The sequence below is a fragment of the Camarhynchus parvulus genome, chromosome 1 (genome assembly GCF_901933205.1).
Source record: "Camarhynchus parvulus chromosome 1, STF_HiC, whole genome shotgun sequence".
NCBI classification, from domain to species: Eukaryota; Metazoa; Chordata; class Aves; order Passeriformes; family Thraupidae; genus Camarhynchus; species Camarhynchus parvulus.
In genome coordinates this window covers 73,825,382-73,831,381 of record NC_044571.1, presented here as the reverse complement: position 1 = coordinate 73,831,381, position 6,000 = coordinate 73,825,382, and the positions used below count along the sequence as shown (strand labels likewise).

Genomic DNA, 6,000 nt, shown 5'->3' with positions numbered 1-6,000 from the left:
CTGAAGCCTCTGAAAGCTCCCCCAATTTAGAGTTTATTCTGTTCAGACATCAAAAGACCTGCAGTGGATCCAGAGGCCTAGTGCAAGAGAAGTTTCTGACAGGCACAGGATCTAAGAGCAAGGATCTGATGAGTTGGGGGTGGACACTGTTGTGATACAGTAACTAGAAACACTGCCCTAATGCAGGAGACAGGAGAAAATAACTACTTTTCTAGTTGCATTGATGCATGGAATTAAGCTTGAAAGATTACTTCAATGTGCAAAGCATGATGCAAGTAAGAGATGAGATGGTAAAGCTGTAGTCTGATACCAACTGTTGAGTTGTTCCATTGAGCATCAGACCTCATTTGCTGATGGGCCACACCACTGAGGTGGAGGCTGCTGGGACCTCCTCTGTCCCTGCCACTCCATCAGCCCTGCAGGACACAGCACCTGCCAACCAGGTGCACCGAGTATGCTGATGGCAGCTGGAAGACAGACTACATGACTTTAGCCAGGAGGAGAATTAAATACCAGTCTGCTTTGCCTTAAGACATGAACAGTGTTTCCTAGTCATTAAATGTTTAACACAACAGCCCAAGTGTTTTCACCATATTTCTTGAATGTGACAGTTGATTATGGGATCAAAATAACTGAAAAGGGAGATTCAGAAGAAATTAAACCATGTCCCTGAAACAGGCATGCTGAAAGCTATTTTCAAATTAGGCATAAGAACACTTAGAAAAATAGGTTAATTAGTATTTTCAAAGGACTTCTGAAACATGAAACTGTTGGCTAATGTTGGGATGCCAATGCGGCCTGACAGGCTGCTTGCAACTTCAAAGGAACATCTGGACAGATGCATGCAGCAGTAAGGATGAATGACACACAGAGTACTTGCCTACTAGCAGTAGATACTGCACTGGGCAACTTTAAATGATTCTGTGGATGCTGCAGACAACAGTTGTTATTCTCCTAGAGGGGAGAGCTATAAAAATAGGATGACATGCCTATGATCCCAATTAGCTGACTTGAAACTTTGAAGATCAAAAGCCTTCAGGATATACTGCTGGGGGAGAAAGGACACTGAACTGCTTGACAGGTGGGATGGGATATGGAAGAAGGATACTGGCTCGCTGAGCACTACCCCATCTAGCCGGGACCTTAACACCCGGGGAGATATTCCCCGCTTTCCCGTAGGACCTTAACCGTACCACTGTGGCTGGACTCCCCTGAGCGCAGACAGGTATCGCGGGGAGGACAAGGTGGGGGGAAGGTCTCGAAGTCCAGGGATGAGAGGTGCGCCCTGCGCTGGGGGCCGGGGACGGACGGCGGGCGGTGCGCGGGGAGCTCCCATGGCTCCCCGGCCCCTTCCCCTCCCTGCGGGGCGGGCTCGGGCCCCGCCGCAGCCTCCCCCCGCGCTCGCCGGTAGGCGGCACCGCCGCCCGCCTTCCTCCGCCTCCTCCTCCTCCTCCTCCTCACCTTCGCCGGGCGCCGCGCCGGGTGACCCAGATCGCGGCGGCGGCGGCAGCTCCGTGTCCCTCCCGGCTGGGAAGGACGGCTCGGGACGGCGGCTGCGCTGCGCCGCGGGCATGGAGCGGCGCGGAGCGGTGAGTGCGCGGCGGCGGCGGGCCCCGGCGGCGGCCCCGCGGGTCGCTTAGCGACGGGAGGCGGCTCCGGGCATCGCATCGCAGCTCCCTGCACCGCTTCCCTCCCCTGTTCACCGCCCGGCGGTGGGAGTGAAGTTTTGCCCCTTTGAATGCGGGACGCTTTATAGAAAGACCTTGCGGCGTAAGGAAATTTGGATGCGCTGAGTGGTTTGCACATTTAGGGTATTCGTAGTTGATTTTTTAAATTTAATTATTTTTTTTTTTCTAGCGACCCCATCCTTTCTAACTGTACGGGAGGAAGCTGGCACTGGGCGGCCGCCAGGCGCACGGCTCTGCGGCTCCGCAGTGGGCTGCGCGCCCTGCCCTGCCCCGCAGCCCGCTCTGCGCGGCGCCGCTGGCCTGGCTTGCCCCTCCGCACCTGCCCTGGGCTCTGTGCACCTCACTTACACCAACGTGTGCACATGACAATGATGACTTCTTTTTTCCATGGCACTCTCTTCTTCCCCGCCTCCCCTTCATCCCCCCACATGGTCATTTTGTGTTGAAGTTACACTTGCTCCGAGTTTATTCCAGGATTGATGGCTTTGATGTTTCTCTTTGTCCCCACCGTTTCTGCTTTTCTTGTAATTTCCTTTAAAATGGCTAAAAGAGGATAGGGAAAGTGTATGTCAGAATGGAGGCGGTGGGGGAGAGGAAAGAACAACACCTTTGTCCCAATTCAGTCAACTCAACAGTCGGTTCACAACAAGCTGGGTTTTTTTGTGACAAAGGCATTTGAAACAAAGAAGCCATTTTAGAAACGGAAAGAAATTTATTTTATGGCTTGCATGCTTTAGTCAATCCGGGTTTTCATTCTTCTCTCTTTTGTTCCCCCCTGCCCCCCTTCTCCACTCCCCGTTATTCTAATTTATCCTAAGATGAAATAGAATAGAAAAAATAGCATCTCTAAAATCCTGCATCGTTCCTGTGCTCTTCAATAGGCTTGCTGATTGCCTTCTGTTCCAAACGTTTCATTGCACATTTTTAAAGAATGTTATTTTGTACTCGTAGATCGATGAATAGTTGCATCAGTTGAGTGTGATAAGAACATCTCATCTCCCCGGGAACAGAACAGCAAAAGCCTCATTATGTGTAGTAATTTGGTAGGTGTTGCATACTTATATCTATTTAGCAAAGTGCAGGTTCAGATGAGACTTACTGATTCTTAGGAGAGCCTGCTTTTCTCTGAGTGTCTTTAAAAATGTGGGCCACTGTGTTGCCAGGCTGAACAGGTGGAGTTACATCTAGAAATATCCTTTGACTTGTTCAGTTCTCATAATCTGCATATTATTTTAAGCAATATTTCAATTGAAACTAATGCAAAACTACATTGCTGTAGCAAATGACATACCATCAAGGCTAATAGAAGCTTGGAGACAGGAGGCCTATGATTTTCAAGGGTGAAACCATGTGACAGCATCAGATGCTGTATGTATCACTCTAAACAGAAAATGGGCAGAAGATGATTCCAGGAAAGCAGCAAACAATGGGAAAACCGTGCAATGGAATGCATTCGTTAACTTTCCTACTGGCTCACTGATACACAGTGAAACATGTTCTGCTAGTGTAAAAGCCTGCTATGGCTGAGCACATAACCACAGTGTCTGTGAATCCTCAGCCTGCACAAGTTTTGAGACAGGGCTTTATTTACCATGGGACAGCATCACATTAGCTTCACTGACATGTGTGAACCCAAGAATTTCCTGTGATCAAACATTTTCCTGTCACTCTTGACAGGGAATTGCAGCCCCCTGAGCTAAACTATACTTAAGTGGTAAACTTTTGGGCTATGCTGCATTAAGTGATTATTTTGTTATCTATCATCTTCCCTACACAAACAGACTTGCTGCTGGCTGCAGGGAAAATGCTGTTGCACAAATGCTGGCATACGTAGGGCTCCAGACTGCTGCTAGTATTTAAATAATCCTGTATTTTAAAGTTAAGCTGTGATCAGCTATAAACCAATTTAAACAAAAATTATGTTCAGTTGTACAGTCAGAGCATTATAACTATACAGAGCCAGGCAAGCTTTATTTTTCCCAAGGGGTCACTTGAAGTGTTAGCAAGAAATTGCAAGAAGAACAAGCTTGAGTTGCCTGGAGATCAAATCTTGTTGGATTTAATGCTCTCCGGCTCATAAGACTACATTTTAATTTTTTTTATGAACATCTGCTCAGCTTTCTTGATTGGAAGGCTTCTTTCATTTGACATTCCTTTTAAATCCTTTGCTTGGTAATGCAGGGCAAAGGACTGCATGAAATACCTTACTCTTTGAATACAAGCTTTGGGAAGGAGGCCTGAAAAGTAAACTCTAGAGGAGAGCTTACTGAAATACTGAGAAGGAAACCAGGTGGTGAGATTCCAAACACACAAGAAAGATAAAGTAAGGAAAAATAAAATGAAAGATGAGGCTGATGTGAAGAGATGCGGAGAATGTTTGTGGTCGTGCAGGACTGTGGCTATGGTTCAGGCTTAGCATCCTCAGCATCCATCTAACATGATTCAGGCTCAGCCACCTAGCTGAGCTCGAGTGCTGAGCTGTGCTGTAATGCAGGATTTGCCAAGCCTGAGCTGGAGGTGGAGATTTTGCTTGCTCCTGCCAGGCAGTGGAAAGGGAAGTATGGCAGCAGAAGCTGTGGGAGCAGCTTCCCAAGTCACTACTTAGTGGTACGTGGGACTGTGTGAGCACTCCTTTTCAAGGCAAAGCAAGCATTTTGGTGACAAACTGACCTGACTGACTTTGCCTTGAGACACATTATGGGTATGTTTACTAGTGATTTGGTTTGCATCTGGCTTAAGTATCTGACACATCCTCCAAAGACCTTCTCCGGTTGCCTTGCAGTGGTTCAGGTCTCAGAGCAGTCTGGCTGCAAGAGACCTGAACTCTCCCATTGAAACTACACCAGGACTTCTGCTTTGGGAGTGTTCCCATTCAGTTACTGAGCCTTTCATGAAAGATATTCATTTCTTTCAAGTACCTCCTAGCTGCAGTCTAGTGAGCAGTTCTCATCCACTTTAGCATAAAACCAATGAAGAGCCCCACACCAACTTCATCAGCTTCAAGTGTTTCTGGCAGTTTGTTCTGGAGTGCAGTATCCTGCTCCTCTGCAAAATGTGAGCAAACACTTCTCAGCTTTTTGTTACAGCTGAGAGGCCCTTCAAGAAGATAGTTTCTAGCCCTCCCAGTAAAGTACCTGAGAGAAATTTGCCATAGTGTTTTAACCTCATCTTAATCTGTCTGTAATGTTTTTACCTCATTCTAATCTGTCTACAGATCTTCAGGCTGAGCACTCCAATCTAGTTCAGACAGATACAGCCACAGACATCAAAAGGAGCCTGGGGAACAGGAGAAATATAGGAGCTACAAAGATTGGAATTGAAAACGATTGACAATATAAGCAGGTGAAATTGCAACTTTTTAGAGCAAAGTTAGGAGGCGTAGTCCTCAGGACTGGGTCTACAGGAAAACGTGCACTGTGAGTTCTTCCCTCTCTGGTAAGAAATTACTTCATAGGCATTTTTGAGTCTAAACATGGATGTCTAGACTAATGTTTCTCAAGCAAATCTCCTGGCTTTCGTTCTTCACCTTTCTTTGTGGACTTGTCTTGGAGCACCTGAGAATAAATAGGTGAAAATGCTTTGGGAGCGCACCAACTGCAAGCTGATATTCAGCCCCAGGGACCTGGTTGGAGCTACTCCAGCATCTGTACAGGGTGTTTTGTTTAAAAACAAACTGCCTTCCCCCATCCTGTGTAGTTTCAATTTCAAGTGCTTGGCAGCAGCATTTCTCTTGGTCTGTGCTCTGCACTGATGTAGCTGTAGCTCCTGTAGTAGCTATGTATTTTGCTTTTCCAGGGAAGGATATTCAGGGACAAGACCAAACCCAAAAGAATTAGTTATACAAAGTCCTGTCTCCTGATACAGCTCTCTGTATCATCCTTGTGACTTGGCCATGGTCAGCCAATGTTTTCTGATGGTGCATAAGAAAGAAGGACAGTTTCTACAAAAAAGGCTTTTTTAGGACTGTGTACAGCTGGCTATCGATTTCACAGACATAGGAGTTATTCCTTAATATATATACATCATCTGCCATTTAAGCTCCTATTGTATGCCTGTGCCCATACCTGTGTCCACCAAAAGTGAATCAGTAAGTTTCCTACGACCCCAAAACTGATACTATTATACTTGCCCAACTGAGCAAGGGCTTCTGTGGCTAATTACAGATTGCACTAACGATGAAAAGAAGTTTTCTAATTATGTTTACTTCTTCTTTATTTTTAGTCGTCTTATTCATATATTTGAAAAATAGAATTAAACCTCTACCTTTCATTATATTCCAGGATGACTTAGATGTTGAGACTTGTCCATGGCA

General features: G+C 46.3%; 1 protein-coding gene across 3 annotated transcripts in view; it reads left to right on the top strand.

The window, feature by feature from the left end:
• The first annotated feature begins 1,460 nt into the window (after window positions 1-1,460).
• Window positions 1,461-6,000, top strand: part of ELMOD1 (ELMO domain containing 1) — a 42,525-nt gene continuing 37,985 nt past the window's right edge. The window contains exon 1 of one of the 3 annotated variants that reach the window (XM_030945476.1): window positions 1,461-1,589. The gene's annotated coding sequence lies outside the window, so the exon portion shown is untranslated. Of the gene's footprint in view, window positions 1,590-2,666; window positions 2,732-5,021; window positions 5,124-6,000 lie in introns of those variants that run through there. The other 2 variants (XM_030945497.1, XM_030945487.1) reach the window with 2 other exon arrangements.